The sequence below is a fragment of the Dama dama genome, chromosome 13, assembly GCF_033118175.1.
Source record: "Dama dama isolate Ldn47 chromosome 13, ASM3311817v1, whole genome shotgun sequence".
Lineage (NCBI taxonomy): Eukaryota > Metazoa > Chordata > Mammalia > Artiodactyla > Cervidae > Dama > Dama dama.
In genome coordinates, this window is record NC_083693.1 from 29987379 (window position 1) to 29996938 (window position 9560).

General features: G+C 47.6%; 1 long non-coding RNA gene across 3 annotated transcripts; it reads left to right on the forward strand.

Moving 5' to 3' along the window:
- The first annotated feature begins 3985 nt into the window (after window positions 1-3985).
- On the forward strand, window positions 3986-9314 carry LOC133068368 (uncharacterized). 3 transcript variants are annotated; one of them, XR_009695503.1, is made up of 4 exons: window positions 3986-4074; window positions 4346-4455; window positions 4794-4986; window positions 8505-9314. It is a non-coding gene; the product is annotated as an uncharacterized LOC133068368 (long non-coding RNA). The 3 variants fall into 3 exon arrangements; XR_009695501.1 differs by having other exon boundaries at window positions 4346-4986; XR_009695502.1 differs by lacking the exon at window positions 3986-4074 and having other exon boundaries at window positions 4123-4455.
- The last annotated feature ends 246 nt before the right edge of the window (window positions 9315-9560 follow it).

Genomic DNA, 9560 nt, shown 5'->3' on the forward strand with positions numbered 1-9560 from the left:
GATCGAACCCAGGCCCCCTACATTGGGAGCACGGAGTCTTTCTTAGCCACTAGACCACTAGGCTTTCTTGGCCTGATGTCTTCAGCTATTTGGTTCATCTGACTGTCTTCTTCTTTTTTTGCTGCACTGAGTCTTTGTTGCTGCAAGGGCTTTTCTCTAGTTGTAGGGAGTGAGGGCTACTCTCTAATCGCAGTGCATAGATTTCTCTTTGTGGTGGCTTCTCTTGTTTCGGATCACAGGCTCTAGGGCACACAGGTTTCAGTAGTTGCTGCTGCCGGGCCCTAGATCACAGGCTCAGTGGTTGGGGCACACAGGCTTAGTTGTCCTGTAACAGGTTGGATCTTAGTCCCCCAACCAGTGATCAAACCCATGTCAACTGTGTTGGAAGGCAGATTTTTAACCCCTGAACCACTACGGAAGTCCATGTTGGCCTCCTTGACATCTATCCAAGCCCAGACAGCCTCAGTCTGCGGGCCTGGCATTCTTCCAGACTCCTCTCAGACGCTATTTCCAGCAAGTGTCCTGTCTGCAGCCTTCCACTCACGCTGATTACTGCTCTCAGCACTCGTATGTTTAGTTTACACCCTGCTGTTAATTTGTGACTGTTCGCAAGTTGTGTCATGTGTGTGTATTGTCTCTAAGGTAGACAGGCCCCTGAAATCAAGATCTGTCTTCTCGTTTTGTTTTGTTTTTTAATCTCCATTCTCCTCCCTCACAAACACTACCAGCAATAACAATGAGCATCGAGTACAGGGTATTACGTATCACAGACAAAAATGCTCGTAAAGATGCTCAGAGGTTTGCCCCCCTTGCAAACAAACACTATGGAGGTGGAAAACTGAGTTTTCAAAGCTGAAGAATGTGGGGGAGAGGAGTTCTTTACCGTCCATCTGGCCTGACAGGGCTGTTAAGAATCACAGAAGTGGGAGGTATGTTCCATAAGAACATGGAACATGAGAAGACTGCATAGAACTGGAAAACATTGTTCTTTCAGAACAATCTTCAGACATCACATCGTCCTGCCTTAGCAGATAAATGTAAAAGAAATTACAGTCAGAAAATTTTACTTTGGCATTGGAAATTCTAAAATAGCTTTTTCCAACAGTCTGCTTTATTTTTTTCCCCAGAGTCTTTACCATGAGTTTCCTTGAGATATCCACTTAAGTGATTTGTGTTCTCAGCTTTTCAAAATTGTTATTCCTTTTTTAAAAACTCCCCTGGACTTCCCTGGTGGTCTAGTGGTTAGAATTCTGAGCTTCCAATGCAGGGGATGTGGATTTGATCCCTGGGCAGGGAAGCTCTGAATGCCATGTGACTGGGCCAAAAAATAAAAATAAAAATTCCCAGGTGGCACTAGTGGTAAAGAACCCGTCTGCTAGTTAGAACCACTTAAGAGATATGAGTTTGATCTCTCGGCTGGGAAGATTCCTGGAGAAGGAAATGGCAACGTACTGCAGTATTCTTGCCTGGAAAATTCTATAAACAGAAACCTGGCAGGCTACAGTCCATGGGGTCGCAAGAGTTGGTCACAACCGAGCTCACACACACACACCAAATTAACTGTGCAAATTTTCATAATCTGGGAAGACCTGATCGTGTGGATCACAACAAACTGGAAAATTCTTCAAGAGACAGGAATACCAGAACACCTGACCTGCCTCCTAAGAAATCTGTATGCAGGTCAAGAAGCAACAGTTAGAACTGTACATGGAACAACAGACTGGTTCCAAATCAGGAAAGGAGTACATCAAGGCTACATATTATCACTCTGCTTATTTAACTTATATTCAGAGAACATCATGCGAAATGTCAGGCTGGATGAAACACAAGCTAGAATCAAGATTGCTAGGAGAAATATCAAAACCTCAGATATGCAGATGACACCACCCTTATGGCAGAAAGCGAAGAGAAACTAAAGAGGCTCTTGATGAAACTGAAAGAGGAGAGTGAAAAAAACTGACTTAAAACTCAACATTCAGAAAACTAAGATCATGGCATCCGGTCCCATCACTTCATGGCAAATAGATGGGGAAACAATGGAAACAATGACAGACTTTATTTTCTTGAGATCCAATATCACTGCAGACGATAACTGCAGCCATGAAATTTAAAAATGCTTACTTCTTGGAAGAAACCTAGACAGCATATTAAAAAGCAGAGACATTCCTTTGCTAACAAAGGTCTGTCTAGTCAAAGCTATGGTTTCTCCAGTAGTCATGTATGGATGTGAGAGTTGGACTATAAAGAAAGCTGAGTGCTGAAGAATTGATGCTTTTGAACTGTGGTTTTGGAGAAGACTCTTGAGAGTCTCTTGGACTGCAAGGAGATCCCACCAGTCCATCCTAAAGGAAATCATTCCTGAATATTCATTGGAAGGACTGATGCTGAAGCTGAAACTCCAACACCTTGGCCATCTGATGCAAGGAACTGACTCATTGGAAAAGACCCTGATGCTGGGAAAGATTGAAGGCGGGAGAAGGGGACGACAGAGGATGAGAGGGTTGGATGGCATCACCGACTCGATGGACATGAGTTTGAGTACGCTCCGGGAGTTGGTGATGGACAGGGAGGCCTGGCGTGCTGCGATTCATCGGGTCGTAAAGAGGCGAACACAACTGGGCGACTGAACTGAACTGGGAAGACCAAGGTGCTGGGTGGCTCCTGGCCACAAGGGGGCGTAGTCTCCCTAGTTCTGGGCTAAGGAGAGGCCTCTGATGACCCCACGGCGCCCAGGCTCAGCCTAGCAGGGACTTCAATCCTCTCCTGTCGGCAGCCCAGGTGCAGGGGTTTGATGGACAACAACTAGTACCACTAGTGCCACTCCTCTCCGGGCAGCTCCCACAGCGGGTACATCTGGGGTGCAGAAGGCCAGGAGCGGTCAGGCTGGGAGGAGGTCCTGTTCAAATTACAGACTGTGGCAGGAGTGCTGTGTTGGCAGCTTCGCCCAGGAGCCAGGAGGGCGGTGGTGTCTGGGGCACGACCTTGGGTGGCTGGGGTGCTGGTTAGGGTGTTGGGCAGAGCCTGGCTGGTGACGCTGAGAGCGCGTGGGTGTGGCAACCACAACAGAGATGGGGGCCCCAAGGGGCCTGTGGGGTCCACTGTGCTGCCCTGCTAGCTCTGCCCAGCCCGGCCGGAACTGGGATGGTGTGCTGTGGTCCAGGCAGAGACCACGGTTTTCATTGAGGTCCACTACGGTCTGGCATTACCTTGTCTAAAAGTAGCTCTTCTGCAGTCAAGCTGAATGGCTGCTCTTCCTCCAAATGACTTGCACTTTGCTTCATTCACTTACTCATACCAGGCCATCAACCTGTGCTGAGTGTGGCCTGTAGCCAGGCACCATGGAAATACAAGACAGTGGGCCCTCATGGACACGTATGTTGTGCTACCATATCTTTTTTTGTTTTTTTCATTCTTTTTAAAAAATACTTATTTGGTGGCTCCAGGTCTTAGTTGCATCATGTGGGATCTTTTAGTTATGGCATGGGGGAGCTAGCTCCCTGACCAAGGGTCAAAGCTGGGCCCCCTGCATTGGGAGCTCAGAGTTTTAGCCTCTGGACCACCAGGGAAGTCCTATGTCTCCATATTCCATATTTTTATTCACGCTTTTCTCCTCATCACTCTCAGTCTGGCCAGGTTTTACCACTCTTGGAGACTTCCTCAAACCTCACCAGCTCCAGGAAGTCCCTTCTGATTACTCCACAGGGAGGAAAAGTACCTGGTTTGTCCCATTCACTGTTACATCCTGAATGCCTAATACCATCCTTGGTGTAAGGAGGGGCTCGATAAGTGTTTGTTGATTTGAATGAATCAGGTGATCTTGTCTGTCTCGGATTTCACAGTCCAGATTGCCTAAAACTTTCACTTGGCAAGTCATCAGGTCCTGCCTGTGACATCTCTCCTACTCAACTGCTGTGTTTATTACCACCCGATGCTTTGTGGCTGGGTTAGGCAGGTCTCTTCACTCACAAGGGATGGGAAGGAATTTATTGGCTCATTTAAACACATACTAGGAGATGGGCAGGAAGGGTTGAGCCTACCTTACGGGATGACCTGGCTTCCCTGAGAGCTCAGTTGGTAAAGAATTCGCCTGCAGTGCAGGAGACCCCGGTTTGATTCCTGGGTTGGGAAGATCCCCTGGAGAAGGGAAAGGCTACCTACTACAGCATTCTGGCCTGGAGAATTCCATGGACTACAGTCCATGGGGTCACAAAGAATCAGACATGACTGAGCGACTTTCACTTTCACTTTCTTAGGGGACAACAGCAATCTGGGACTATATCAGGATCCCCTGCTATTCACAATGGCTTCTCTCTTTGATATCTTTATCCCTTGCTTTTGCAAACAGGCTTTCTCCATCCAGAAGATGGCTGTCAGTGGTCCTGACTTACATCCTTCAAGCTCATCAAATCCAAGAAGAATAGGATTTTCCTCTCCAGCTCCAATTTTGAAATTCTGGTAAAAACTCTGCTAGATTTGTTTTGTTTTGTTTTTTATTCCCTACCTTTCTCTTGGACCAGTCACACTAACCAGGGGCAGTGAGGTAGGTTGATTGGCAGCCCTTACATGATTGGCTGAGTTGGACTAGAAAAAGGGCAGTTGATCCCCCAAAAGGTGATTGAGAAAAACAGATGTGGCCTTTGGGAAGAGCTGAGGCCACCACCCTGATGGGTATCCACAACAGTGGTGGTACTGTGTTCTCACGTATCAATATATTCCGTGATACTGGGGAAACATACAGGTACATAGTGCCTTTGCTAATAACAAAATCTTGGTCAATATTGGCTCATTTACAGGAAAAGGAGTTTAGTGTCTTGTTTTGTTTTGGGCTGAAATCCCCAGTGGATCTTCCCTGCACTTTGCATGAGCTGTCTGTCCTGTCACAGCTGCTATGGGTGGGTCGTCGGTCTCAGAGTGTGAAACTGGAGACAATCCTGGAACCCGTGACTTCTGGTTTTCTTTCTGAGAAAATCTTCCAAGCCGAGCAGTGTGAGTAATATTGGCTTTTTGTCTCAAAAAGGAGAATGGCTCTAAGATTGGTTTTTCTATTTGTGTTTCTTTGTTTGTTTTGGTAAAAAGCAGAGATGGCAATTTTGTAAAATGGAGTCTTGTTAGGATGGTCTCAGGAATGGGGCCTTTTGAAAAGATATTGTTCAGTTGCTAAGTGTGCGACTCTTTGCCACCCCACGAACTGCAACACACCAGGCTTCCCTGCCCTTCACCATCTCCCAAACTCATGTCCTTTGAGTTGGTGATGTCATCCAACCATCTCATCCTCTGTCGCCTCCTTTCAAAAGATGAGGCACTCCTATCAGAAGAGCATGAGGCTTTCAATAGCCCTATTGGGTAATGTTATTGTACCTATTTTTTTGATGAGTAAACTGAGGCCCACTGATGGTAACATGGTCACAGAGCTATAGGAGGTGGGGAGCAAAACCTGTCTGGATGGGGAGCCATGTGCCAGAGGCTTTGTATATCTCACATCATTTAATCTGCACTGCAGTCCTCTGAGACCAGAACAAGATGACAAGCTTGGAAAATTTTAAATGCCTTGCCGAGGGTCACAGGCACAAGTAGGGCTGGGATTCATTGATTCAAAAGCCCATATTATTTTCTCTTCCTGATACTGCATGACCTGGCCCAGGTCACTTTATCTCCATGTGCTTCCATTTCGTAATCTGTAGTACGTGAATAATTAGTAGAGACCTCCTGGGTTTGTTGGGAGGGTTAGATGAATTGCCTCTTACACGTGGAGGACCTATTGTTGTTTGTTGTTATTATTATGTCACAAGACCTCCCTCCGGGTCACAAGTCAGGCCACTCCCTTTTGCAGAAAAACCAGATCCCGTGGGAGCCCCTTCCTGGCCCAGGTGCTCCTGAGGCCCGGCTGCAGGTGCCTGGGAAAGTTTGCAACGGGCAGCTAGGGAACAAAGGCTCCAGGTGCTGGGTGATGCTTTGTCTGGCGGCAGGCCTGTTTCCTGCTCGATCAGGTTGCTCTTGGCTGGCTCAGCTCCTGGAGCTGACCGCCCCCCCTCACCCCCCCATCCCTGCCAGCTGAGGGCTGAGGACTGGGCCTGGTGATGCAGGACAGGGCCCAGCTGGACAAGGCCCTTCCTTTCTGGAGCCCAGCCCAGGGATTTCACTGGCTGAAGCAGGAAGCCTTGGGGCACTGGGCCCATCTTCTGGTTCCCTTCCCATCCTCCATCTAGGGGGTGGCCCCGTTGGGTGGAGAGAGGCTGGGCCTGGGGGCCAGTATCTGAGACCTGGGGTTGAATGCCAGCCGGGGAAGGAAATAATGAGTCCCCCTAGGCAAGTGACTTTTTCTCTACCTCTCAGTTTCCCTAGTAGGAACTAGGGACCCCATGGACTGTTCAGGAGGATGGGCTGGTTCCTGGATAAAGCCCTTGAAGGCCCTAAACATTTCTCGGGGCCCCCAACAAGGCCTGTGAGAGACAGACCTCCCAACCCTTTGGAGGCTGATCTTAGTACAACACAAAACGAGATCCTGTGTCATTCCCCTTTCCAGAAAACACGCTGCAAGCCCTGGCTTGTGGCCCTGCCCGCCCTATCCCACTGCAGCTCCAAGCCGTCAGCTTCTGCAGGTTCTGTGAACAGGAGTCTCTTCCTGCTTCGGGGCTTGTGCACTGGCCGTCCCTTGGCACTGGGACACTTCGTGCTCTGGGTCTTCTAGGGGCTGTCCTTGTCACTTGGATCCTAGTTCTCAGGTGTCACCTCCTGAGGGAAGCCCTCTTTGGTCACCCCCTAACCTCGCCCCTGTCTCATCCCTCCCTAACAACCTCATCCTGTTCCATTCACTCGAAGCACTCACCTCTCTCTGAAGCTGTGTGTCTGTGTGTGTCCCTCAGTTGTGCCTGACTTCTTTGCCACCCCATGGACTGTAGCCTGCCAGGCTCTTCTGTCCTTGTTTTTAATTTGTCTCCCTTTCTGTTTTCTGCCTCTCCACTGGAACATAAGCTCCAAGAGGGAAGGGGCGGGTCTTTATTTCTTTCTGCTGCCTCCCCAGTTCTAGAACAGTCCCTGGTGCTCAGGGACTCTTTCTAGATTCCTGCTCTGTAAAACTCATTTTAAAAAATATGTTTATTTATTTGGCTGTCCTGGGTCTTAGTTGCAGCATGCAGGATCTTTAGTTGCAGCAAGTGGGATCTAGTTCCCTGACCAAGGATCAAACTTAGGCCCCCTGCACTGGGAAGGTGGACTCTTAGCCACTGGACCACCAGGGAAGTCCTATATAAGACTCACTTAAAATTTTTTTTATTATTATTATTTGTTTATTTGGCTGCTCAAGGGATATTTTAATTGCAGCATGTGGGATCTAGTTCCTGATCCAGGGATCAAACCCAGGCCCCCTGCATTGGGAGCACAGCGTCTTAGCCACTGGGCCACCAGGGAGGTCCCAAGACCCGTTTTGAATGAAGGTCTCGGTGTCCCTCATGCCTCTGTGGTCTGGGCAGTGGACTGGAGCTGTAGTGAAGGAGCTCTGCAGGTATGAAGTTGCTTTGATTTCCAAAACACTTTCTTACGTGGTGCCTCATCTAAACCACATGTCACACCTACCTGTAAGACAGGTCGGGCAAGATCAGAAGCCCCGTTTTATAGATGAGAAAATTGAGGTGCCCAGAGGCTTAAGGAACATGCCTAAGGTCATATGCGTCATAGGTGCCAAACCAGGACTAGAGACTTCAGAAACTCTTTTCAGGACTCCAGACCAGATATGAGAATGCCTTAAAAGAGAAAAATCCACATTCCAAACCTATTTTTCCCTTAGGTTGTCTTACAGATAAGCACATACTCAGAATTACTGCATGAGGGGGTAGTACTCTGGTCTTCAACGTTCTTTTTCTCATTTTATTTTTATTTATTTATTTATTTCATTTTATTTTATTTTTTTAAAAAATCTTTTTAAATTGAAGTACAATTGATTCTAAGTTTTTCTTGAGCTCTGTGATCTATATGTAACCCTTGAGTCACATCCAGGGAAACTCTAAAGTATGCCCTCTTTCTTGGCTGAGAAACCCCAGTTTCTTCCCTACCTTGGAATTATAGCAGTGTCTCTAAATAGTACAGGCTTCCCAGATGGTGTTAATGGTAAAGAATCCACCTGCTACTGCAGGAGACATGAGAGACTCGGGTTGGGAAGATCCCCTGGAGGAGGGCATGGCAACCCACTCCAGTATTCTCACCTGGAGAATCCATGGACAGAGGAGCCTGGCGGGCTACAGTTCACGGGGTCTCAAAGAGTCGGACATGGCTGAAGCAACTTAGCACTCACGCACTGAAGAGAAAGGGTGGAAAGAGGTCTTGATAGGCATGTGACCGTTGTTTTCAGTCCAATCACTCTGGGAATGTAATGCAGGTAAAGCCTGTGTCAGCCACTCATAGACCCTCCACTGGGGGGCCGTTCAAAATTACGAATGTGATGAGTCATTTGACACCTTCCAATGAATGAGACCAACAATTCTAACCCTCTTGGCACTCTCTTTGAACAGCTCTCATCTTTCTCAAGCTCCTAAGGATGTATGTCACAGCCCTTCCCCAAAGATCATGTGGTGGCACTGGGATGAAAACTGAAAGGTGAGATGACTTGTTGATGGAGAATTGTCAGTGAGTCAGAGTTCACACAGAGCTCTGGAGTTTCCAGGCCGTTAACTTATCTTCCTGAACACATGAGTCAGGGTCAGTCCAGCCCAGGTAGTACCGGTACGTGCTTCGCCTGCCCTGCTCTTCCGGGCCAGCACCCAGCCTTCACGCATGCACATGCACAGGTGCCCTTCACCCTCCTTCTCCGTACATCCTGGGAGGGGTGCGGGCAAGCTTGGCTTATTCATCTCTCTTCAGGAGGTGCCCTCAGCCCTCTTAAGAGGGCTGAGCTCAGGCTGGAAACTAACCGCAAGATCTGAACCAAAAAAAGAGAAAGTAAATAGTAATCCGTCCTTTTCATAAATGTTGCAACAGCCTAGCTGTAGCTTGGAGCATGTATTTCGAGAATAACCAGAAACAACCAACGTATTTGTCAATAGTAGTCAGTTGTAAAACATTATGGTATATTCAGAGAATAGAATACTATTAAGCCATTAAAATTAATGAAATAGGGACTTCCCTAGCGACACAGTGGATAAGAATCCATCCACCAGTGCCGGGGACACGGGTTTGATCCCTGGTCCAGGAGGATCCCACATGCCTCCGAGCAACTAAGCCAGTGTTCCACAACAAGAGAAGCCACGGCAATGAGAAGCCCACATGCTGTAACTTGAGTAACCCCCACTTGCCACAACTAGAGAAAGCCCGAGAACAGCAAGGAAGACCAAGTGCTGCAAAAAATAAATTAAAAAATAAAAAAAGAATAAGAGAAATTGCATAGCAGGGTGTGTATTATGCTCTCAATTGTGTGAATGTGTATTATGACTCTTTTTTTAACTTTTCATTTTGTATTGGGGTATAGATGATTATCAATGTTGTGATAGTTTCAGGTGAACATGGAAGAGACTCAGCCATCTATGCATGTATCCATTCTTCCCCAAACTCCCCTCCCATCCAGGCTGCCG